Consider the following 10,859-nt stretch of genomic DNA (forward strand, 5'->3'; position numbering starts at 1 on the left):
AAGTGGTTGTGGGATTGCAGGGCTGGGTGGGACCGGAGAAAACTTCAGACTATATTATTCTTTGGGTTCACTTTGTTCTCCTTTATTTTTGCTACAACCAGGGTTGAACTCAGGACCCCATGGTGCTGGTTCAGGTCATGGCTGCGTCCCCTGGCATGCTTCTATGTCCAAGGTTCTTTATGTGGAAAATTATGGGATCCATTAAAGACTTGCCCTCATTTTACAACATTTAATGCCATAAAAATTTTTCTTTCAGCGTTGTCTTGGATGTGTTCCTCAGCGTCCGATTTGTTCAATTACATTTTTTTAAAAGTTAGAATAGTTTTTGTTTTTTGAGACTTTATTGTTTTACCCAGAGATTATATTATTTGGAGTTATATAGCGTAGCTTTGAAGTATTTGGGGCATTTTCTGTCATATTTCTATTTCTGTTTTTTTTTTTTTTAGCTTGTCCCATTGTGGTCAGGAACACAGTCTATTTGGATTGTTCTAACTTTGCTGAGTTTTTTTTTTTCTGTGTCCCAGCCTATTGTCTATTCTGGTAATTTCTGTTGGCATGTAGTGTGTTGTTAGGTGTTATATGGTTTTCAGGTTGGCTGGATCCTGCTGTCTTTGGTTTTCAGTTTAACATGTTGCTGGTTCTCCTGTGGTTTATTTGGTTCCCCAAGGCTGCAGCTTTACATGGAGAATTTCAGCCACTGTTTCTTTAAGTATTTTTTTTCAGTCTCATCTTTTTCTCCCCCTTCCAGATCTCAGTAGCACGGATGTGAACTACCTGCTGCAGCTGCTGTTGCTTCTGAGGCTCTGGTAGTTTGCCGTTTGTTTTATCTGCTAAGGTTGTTGGATTTCCCTTGTTCTGTTTTCTGGCCCACTACTTGCTTTGTTCCTTATGGTCTTGACGCACAGGGGTGTCTGTCTATTGAACTTGTCTCACTGCTGTAATTTTTCAGTTCTCAAATTTCCATTTCATCCATACTTGTGTCTTCTAATTGCTGGCATTGACCATAAGAAATATAACTAAGACATTAAGCCTCTGTTTTCTGTGTGTTTCTTTCACCCATGTTTGTGATTGCTGTTTGAAATCTTAAGTCTCAGAGCCTTAGAATCCTTGACATATCATCCCATTGTCTGCCAATGCTCATGGTGTTCCTCATCTTCCCTTTACCTGCAGTCTAAAGTGACATTGGTCCTTCACAATGATTCACTGCAATTGTCAATTAAAACAGTCACTTTGGTATCATGTTCTGAAGTCCTGGATCTTGTCTAAGCTGTCTGCCTCAGCTACATTCTTTGACACAGCTCAGATAGAGTGTGAGGTGCAGACACGACCTCTATGCAGGGTTTGAGACCTCCTCATGTGATTTCAAGGCCACCACCATGGAATGGCCTGGTCATCATAGGGGCTTTCTGGTAGGTCTAACTGGACAGACGCCATGCCACAAAAAAGGAAGAGCTCTGACCTGCTGTCAGGTGTGGATGGAAGCCCCAGTTCTCTGTCTCCACTTATACTGGTGAAGGGGAACACTTACATGTTGAGGGTGGTATGGAAAGTTCTGGAAGTCAATTCGCTGTTCTCTGACATTATCCCAGTGGGAATGTTGGGGTGTCTTGTCATGGTTTTGCAGGGGAGGAGGGATGGGCTCTTTGCTGGGCTTTGCAGCATGGTGTCAGTATAGACATGGTTTTTCTGTGGTGTCTGGTGGCTGTAGAGCAGCTATTGCTGAAGGCTTTCTGTCCTAGGCCACCTCTACCTCCTTTGACCAGATGGCCTAGGACAGAAAGCCTTTGCAGTTTCTGGCTTGTTACCATCCTCAGCCTTCAGTCTGCAATATGTGAGCTTAGAAGGAAGTCCAGAGACTTGACCCCACATCACTCCTCAGATCTCATGCTCTCAGGTCTGCCTTATTCCCCCTTTCGGTCTTCCCGCCTTTGCTTTACACGTAACGCCCTAGATTTGAACTTTGAGGAAAGTGTATTAACTTCATCTTCCTGAAAACAAAGGTTTCATCTAATTTTTACCATTTTTTTTTGTCAGTTTGGTTTAGGCTTAGTTTAATCTTTAAATGTTTATTTTTAAAGTTTTATTTTACTTCTAAATTGATCAATAAATATACATATTTATGGGGTACAATATTTATGTCTTGATACATATCTGCCCTCCAGACCAAGAAACTAAGAGTAATTAACATATTAATCAGTGCCATTATTTATAACTTCTTTTAGCTAGAATTTATAAACACCTTCTCTCTCTCTCTCTCTCTCTCTCTCTCTCTCTCTCTCTCTCTCTCTCTCTCTCTCTCTTCTCTCTCTCTCTCTCTCTCCCACGACAGGTTTTCTCTGTGTAGCTTTGGAGACTGTCCTGGGATTCATTCTGTAGACCAGGCTGGCCTCGAACTCACAGAGATCTGCCTGCTTCTGCCTCCCAAGTGCTGGGATTAAAAGCATGCACCATCACCACCCGGCTATAAAGACCTTTTCTTTTCACTGTTTTAAGTATACAGTACATCAGTGTGAATGTAGTCATCTTGCTGTACAACAGGGCACTAGAACTTACTTAACTGTAGCTTTGTAGCTCTTAACCAATGGTTTCCCTTCCTCAATATACAACACCCCCAGCCTACTAATCACCATCATATGTACTTTTGGGACTGTGACCTTTGAAAATTTCACAGTAAGCAAAGCGGTTTGACCTTGTCTCTTGGTAACCAACTTTCTTCACTTCATTATTGTCCTCTAGGCTCATCCATGGTTGCAGCGGTTCTTCTCAAGGACTGAATAGTATTCCACTGTGTACATATACCACATTTGAAAAAGAGGTTCTTGAACTGATGGACAACCAGGCTGATTTCACATCTTGACTGTGGTGAAGAGGGCTTCAGTGAGCAGGGAATGTAGCTATCTCTCAAACATACTGATTTCATATAAAAACCCTGCACATCTCCAGTTAAGGAATACAAGGAGAACCACAGCATATGGTGTCATGTCTGTTGGACGGACCGTTGTCAGAGAGATGGTGATAACCAATGGTGAGGGTGCTGAGAAAGGTTTACTGTTGCCGGTTTAAAATTAGTACAAGTTGTTTAAAAACAAACAGTGTGAAGATTCTTAAAAAAACAAAAACATAGAATTAGCAGGTGCTTCTTTTCACTTCTTAGGGTGGAAGCTTAGATTGTCTATTTTAGTTTTCTTCTTTGATAATATATGCATTCAATGCTATAAATGTCCCCAAGTCCTGTTTACAACAATTCCCTAAAATTTTAGTATTTTTCATTTTTACTTAGTTCAAATAACATTTTAATTTCTCTTGAAACTTCTTTTGTCCAGGGATCATTTGTAAGTATATTATTTAATTTACTAATCTCAGGGGCTTTCCAGGTATGCTTTTGGTTAGTCTTCGAACATACGTTGAATGGCCCTGTAAAGTGTGTTGAGCTGTTCTTCTGGCCCAGCCTGTGGTCTGTCTTGTGAATGCTTCATGTGAGCACAAGACTCCTAAACTACAAGATGAATGATTTTGTACATAGCCATTAGATTAGGTTATAGACAGTGAGGCCAGATTATCCTGGTTGGTTTTCTGTCTACTTGACCTATCAGCTATTGATGGGCGTTCAGTGTCTCCAGTCTTAACAGAGTGTTTGTTCATTTCTCTCTTAGTTCTCAGTTTTCCTGGGTGGCATGCCTTGATGCCATGCTGTTGGCACACATGTATGGAGGATTGCTAATGGTTTCTGTAGAGTTAACCCTTTGTCATTGGGTAATGCTTTTTGTTGTCCTTGACGACCCCCCTGTTTTGAAGTATCCATTTTTTTCTAGAGGGTGGAGTCTTTTCTGCTTTCTTTGGTGAGCATTGGTACATAGCCTCCTTTTATTCTTTAGTTTGAGGTGCAGTACTTGAGATAGGTTTCTTGCAGACAATATTTAGTTGGCCCTATTTTTATATCCACTCTTACCATCTCTCTGCTTATTTGCATGTTTAGATTATTCCCATCATTTCAATTATCGATATAGTTGAATTAATATCGATTATACTTTAAGCGTCATATTTTCTCTTTTTAAAAGTCTTATTTCTTATATTGTCCTACATTCTGATTTGTGCGAGTGCGTTGTATGAGTTGTTTGAGTGTATGTGTATGAGTGAATTTGCCTGTGCATGAGTGTGTGGAGGCCACAAGTTTACACCTGTGTAAAGGTGTCGTCTTTTGTCATTCTCTATCTTATTTATTGAGACAGCATCTCTCACTGAACCTGTAGCTCAACATTTCTGCTATATTGGATGGCCAACATGCCCTAAAGATCTACCTGTCTCTGCCCTCCAAGCACTGGGATTACAGATGTGAGCCTTCACACCTGGCTCCTCTGCCTTGTTTCTAACTTAGTGTTTTAATATTATATGCTTATATTTTTATCTGTCTTAGCGTATCAACTTCATGTTTAGTTTTTAATGTTAGTAGTGAGTGTCCTAGAGAATACAATATAATTTTAGCTGACATCTGTTTTCTTTACCACAGCGTTCATTATGGTGTTCCTTGTGTAGTGTAGCTGCATAGCAGAATGTTCTTGATCCTGCCACCCATCCTTGGTTACACTGTGGTATTGATCTCACTCATTTTATTGATCTATGTGTTATAGTCACCCCATACATTGTTTTTATTAATGCTACGGAATGGTGTGTGTGTGTGTGTGTGTGTGTGTGTGTGTGTGTGTGTGTGTATGTGTGTGTGGTGCATTAAGAGTAAATGGTCGTATTTTGCTTTTGTTTAGTTATTCTCTGTTACTCTGTTTATGGAGATCCAAGTTTCTATCCTACATCACTTTCCTTTCTTCAGTAACATCCATCATCTCTCCTATGGTCACATCTGTCATTTCTCCTATGGTAACTCCTATCATCTCCCCTGTGGTAACTCCCATCATCTCTCCTGTGGTAACTCTCATCATCTCTCCTGTGGTAACATCTGTCATCTCTCCTGTGGTAACCCCCATCATCTCTCCGGTGGTAACTCCCATCATCTCTCCTGTGGTAACTCCCATCATCTCTCCTGTGGTAACTCCCATCATCTCTCCTGTGATAACTCCCATCATCTCTCCTGTGGTAACTCCCATCATCTCTCCTGTGGTAACTCCCATCATCTCTCCTGTGATAACTCCCATCATCTCTCCTGTGGTAACTCCATTCATCTCTCCTGTGGTAACTCTCATCATCTCTCCTGTGGTAACTTCATTCTTCTCTCCTATGGTAACTCCCATCATCTCTCCTGTGGTAACTCCCATCATCTCTCCTGTGGTAACTCCCATCATCTCTCCTGTGGTAACTCCCATCATCTCTCCTGTGGTAACTCCCATCATCTCTCCTGTGATAACTCCCATCATCTCTCCTGTGGTAACTCCATTCATCTCTCCTGTGGTAACTCTCATCATCTCTCCTGTGGTAACTCCATTCTTCTCTCCTATGGTAACTCCCATCATCTCCCCTGTGGTAACTCCCATCATCTCTCCTGTGGTAACTCCATTCATTTCTCCTGTGGTAACTCCCATCATCTCTCCTGTGGTAACTTCCATCATCTCTCCTGTGGTAACTCCCATCATCTCTCCTGTGGTAACTCCCATCATCTCTCCTGTGGTAACTCTCATCCTCTCTCCTGCACTGGGCCTGTGGTGATTATTCCCCTTGGTTTTTGTTCATCTGATGAGGACATTTATGTTTGAGGGACAGTTTCACCCAGTCCAGAAGTCCATGCTTGTGGTTCTTCTCAGTCATGTGAGCATTTCTCTGCACTCTCCTCTCCTTTCCCCATCTCTGCTGAGTTTTCTGCTGTGACTCACATTCCTGCTTCCGTGATGGCCACACCCTGCCAGCTCTTCACCTTTGTCTTCCAAGGTGCTTCCTTTCCCTTGGTTTTCTGAAATTTGATATTTGATGCCAAGGCTTCATTTCTGCCCCTTGTTCTTTTCTTTCCTTTAGGTTACTTATCCTTTCTGTTCTCTGACCTTCCGGGTACTGTGGTTCAGTGTCTGCTGTTAACTATGGGAAGGTTTTCTGTCATTACTATTTCTGACACTTCTAATATGTTTTCCACTCTGCCTTCTTACTGTTTTCCTTCTGCTATCCCAGTCATCTGTACTTCTTTCTTTTGGGTGAGGAAGAAGACCAGAGAGGACTGTGTGGGAAATTTCCTTTACCTGTTAGAAAGCTCTGGCCAAGGCTTCCAGGGGCAGGCTTGTGTGGTGGGGGCCACCTTGGGCTCCTCTTTCAATGCTTACTCTTCTCCTCCTGCCAGACCTATAAGTGCATCTCTCTCAGACCATCATCATGAAAGCTTGGTAGGGCTCCTGGAAGGAAAGCCCATGAAAGCATGTCCTCACCTCACCTCCAACACTGTCGTCCCCAGAACTTGCCTGCTCTTCAAACTTAGCACCAAGCTGACTCATCCAGATGGCCATTTGGGAATTTGTTATGGTCCCAGCAGCTTTTGCCCTGGGTGACAGATCCCAGTTTAGACTTTTCACATGCATCTGTCTTTCTGGAATCTTGGTGGGAGTTTGCCTGACACCTCTGTTCTCTGAGAAGACCAATAAAAGTCATTAATTTACTTTGTTCAATGGTTTTCTTATATAAGGGGTGATTTTCAATCTTTCCACTCCTTGGGATTGAAACTGGCAATCATTCACACTACATTTTTTCACATGGCTTGTGTGAGTTCATTAAAGAAAAGGCAATGTCCTCAGGACCTGGAATGCTAACTGGAAAAAGGTCAGACTCAATGGTGGCCCTTGGTTGCATAAATTAATTACTTTCTGGGCATAGTGTTATTCTTAAGTATTTAAAAGGGTGAACTGGAAGTTTGGAGAGTAAACAATCTTCCTTACTAATCAGTAAAAGACTATCCAAGAGACACTCACCCAGATTTCATAGTCTTCCTATGTGACAGGAGCCATTAAGTGCACTGTATTTAGTGTATAGATGCTGTGCTTACCATGGGAAGTGTGGGAAGTGGAAAGCTCTATATGCTCATGTCATGATGACTACATTCGCAGAGGTTATTTGTAGACTACATCCTACTTTGTACAAAGAAAGTGTTCTTGCTTGAAGGGGAAACTGTACCTGGGATGTCTTACTGGGCCCTGAGTTGTTCAATAAGCAAAATTGTTCAGTAGGATAGGAGCCATCTCCTGAGATGAAGCTAGAGGTACTGTGGGACTGAAAAATTCCCCTTTAAAATGAAAAATGTAGGGTCAGAAAGATGGCTTCACTGTTAAGAGTTCTAGAGCAGTTGAGTTTGGGTCCAACACCCATATCAGGCAGCCCCTGACAGCCTGCCACTCTTGTCTCCAGGGGCTCTGACATCTTCTTTTGACTTCTGTAGATACCTGTCCTCACATACACAAAACCACATACAGACACATGTGTGCATGCAATTTAAAAATAAAATAAAAATCTTAAAAGAAAAGAGGTTCTATCCTGTATTTTGTACCCCCGATAAGAAGTTCTCGGTACTTGTGAGAGCGACTAGGTCACTGACCCTTTTAAGCACCTTAGCCTGGACATTGGTCACCGATGGCATTTGTTACCCTTGTCTGAGTGTCCTGTCTTTCCTCATCCTTCACATGGTCCTGAAAATGGGACCCGTTTTTTATTTGTGTTGTTCCTCTTAGAGCTCCATAAATACAGTCTTTTAGAAGGAAGGGCATGCTGGGAGAAAAGATGCCTGTATCACATGCAGAGTGGCAGGTGGCAGTTCTCAGCTTGAAGGTTTGCATGTCAAAACTGAACAGCTCTTCGGAATTCGTTCAGGGCCATGTGCCTGCTGGAATCTTGGGTTTTGGAAGGACAGTGCTAATGAAGAGAAACAAGATGCACCAAGATGCTTTCAAAAGTTAATGGCTCAATTAAGTCCTTCAGTTAGGTAATGGTGCTTAAGTCTCATAGAGATGTGCCTTTAGTGAAGCCACTCAAGTGTATTCCAGACTTCAACAGTCACAGCATGCTGGTCACAGATGCCCAGGACTCACTGTGGGACAGTCAAAGCAATGAGAGCTAGAGGTGGCTGCGTTTTCTCATCTATCATCTGATACACAGCAGAGACCCAGAGAGAGGCTGCTTCCTTGCAGCTATAGGTGCCGTTCATTTCTATTAGCCTGTAACTTTGCTCCCCTTGAGTTTTCTAGGACATAATTGTGGAGGTGAGGGGGGAGGCCTGGAGAGTTGGTGTGGGAGATCATGGAAAGACCTCTCCCCATGACATTCTCTGTGGTGAGTTTTTTCTGCCTGTCTCATCTATCACTTTTTGTTGGGTCCGTACAACAGTGGCATACTACAGCTCTCAAGCATGGCTGTGAGGTAGCTAGAAAGAGGAGAGAGACAGAATCAGAGACTCAGGCACTTAGGAGCACATGAGAGGGCGTCATCTTGGAGGCTGTGTTCTTAGATGTGTCCCAGAACAGTGATGTTGTGACATCAACTGGAACAGTCATTCAGAGACTCCAGACTCACACTGTGGGGTCTAGGGGACAAAGAATGTGCTCCAACTTGGCAAACACAGACTTAAAGAAGTGACAATGACAGGGGGCAGGGGCTAAGTAGTCAGGGTTAAGGCACAACAGTATAGGGAAGCCAGCCAGCCATTTGGGAAATCTTGACTTTTTTTTAGAATCTATCTTTATTTCCCACTCAGCAATGTTTCTGATCCTCTAGGTATTTCTCCTGGCTTAATTATGTGACTGTGCGAGTTTAAGGCAGAAAAGGAAATTTGTTCTGTCTAGTCCAGCAGCCAGCAAGTGGATAGAAATTCCTTCCTCTTAAAAACCCATCATGTCACCTAAGGACAGGGAACGTTCTCCCCTGTGGATGGAATCAGAGCACTGTTCCGTTGACTTTCATGCTTCCCTCTGCCTACAGATCTCCCACCTCTTTGGAGATGTTGCAGAACCCATTAATTTGATATGATGCAGATTGTATGTAATATTTCTCCCTGCAATAAGTAGATGGAAAATGTTAAATTTAATGTGCTGGAGTTGGTAAGCTGCTTTCTCATTTTCTCCAACAAATTACATAGTAAAATATGTTAATTACCAGTCTGTATATAATGTCAAGAGAATTCAGGAAACAAGGCTGATGATATTGTCATTACTAGGGTGTCTGTGTGTACATGTTCACATGTGAGCACACATATGCACATGCATGCATGTGCAGAGGTCAGAGGGCAATGCCAGGTGTCTTCCTCAGTTACCCATCAACTTATATATTAAAGATTTATTTTTCTGTATGCATATGTATGCATGTCTATGTATGTACAGGGCATGAGTGCATGGGATGCCAGAAGGAGGAGTTACATCCCTTGGAGCTGGAGTCATAGGCAACTATGAGCCATCTGATGTGGATGCTGAGAATTGAACATGGGCCCTCTGCAAGTCTTCCTCTTAGTTTTTGAGACAGTCTTTCACTGAGCACGTGCTTAGTGATGCAGTTAGACTGGCTGGCCAGGGATCCTCCTGTCTCTGCCTCCCCAGGGCTGGGATTACAGCAAGACTTCTGGAGGACCAAACTCAGGTCTCCATACTTGAATGGCAATCACTTTACTGACTGGGCCATTTCCTCAGTCCCAGTATGTCTTTTTATGTGGCATTTACGTGGTATCTTTTAGGTAAATGAGTTTTCCAAGCTGCTCACTAGAGGACTGATTTTTATTTTTCAATTTTTGTAGAGTGCTAGATTTTTGTAAGGAAACTTTCATACAAGTCAATAAGGTAAATTGACTGTGTCTCACCACATCCCTCTTTTGTTACCTTTGTCTCATGGACAATTTTGTTCCTAATTCAATGTCATAGGTACAGACTAATCTATCTATCTATCTATCTATCTATCTATCTATCTATCTATCTATCTATCTATCTACACACACACACACACACACACACACACACTTAGATCCACCAATGAGAGAGAACATGATTTGTCTTTCTTTGCCTGACCTAATTTACTCAACATGATAATCTCCAGTTTTATCTGATTTCTTGGAAACAGCATAGTCTTGTTCTTTATATCTGAATAGCACCCCATTGTGTTTGTAGGAGACAGAGAGAAACCTGAGCACAGAAGGTAGATAGGGTTTAGCCTGATTTTCTCCTCCATCGCAGGTAGCCAGCCAGAGGAGGTGGCCCCAGGAGCTCATGCATTCATTGGCTCTGTGTGTCTCTAGATGGCTGCTGCTTCCTGTTACAGGTGAGGGTGGAAACCACCTAAGAATCTTAGTTCTGCCTGCAGTGAGGAATCACATTTCCCCCCTGAGAGTACCTGTGGGCAAGTTCTGAGCCATAAAACAATGGGACCAGCAGGGTGAAGAGAATGTCTATGGACCAGCTTAGACGGTATACACAGGGTCATAACCTCATTCCCTATGACAATAGCCAACCAAATGTTTAAATGACAGAACCATCTGCACTTTCCTAATCTGTTAAGTTAATATGTATAAACTTTTGTGATACTGGCCATTGAGTTAGTTGTTGGTACAGAAAGAGAAGCAAGCAAGGAAACCTAACTGTTGTGAGGAAGAACAGTGTTCACATCATCCACCTGGTGGCTCAGGAGGTCTGGTGGTAGATGGGATGGGAGCTAAGGAGGTCCACAGTTCACCGCTAGCACAGGAGCAGGGAGGTGGTAACTCTGTAATGCCAGGCATTGCAGGGCACAGGCTGGGGGTGAGGTGGGTATGGATACAGAACACTAGGCAGAGAGCAAATCCCTTCCTCTACTAACACAGGTTGGCAGAGAGAATTTGGGCAGGTGTTAGAAGTATCTCCAGGCTCAGAGCTCTCATCTGTCAAGTGAGCAGGTCCAAGCAGAACGAAGTGAGCTGCCAGGGCTAG

This window comes from Peromyscus eremicus, chromosome 3 (genome assembly GCF_949786415.1).
Source record: "Peromyscus eremicus chromosome 3, PerEre_H2_v1, whole genome shotgun sequence".
NCBI classification, from domain to species: Eukaryota; Metazoa; Chordata; class Mammalia; order Rodentia; family Cricetidae; genus Peromyscus; species Peromyscus eremicus.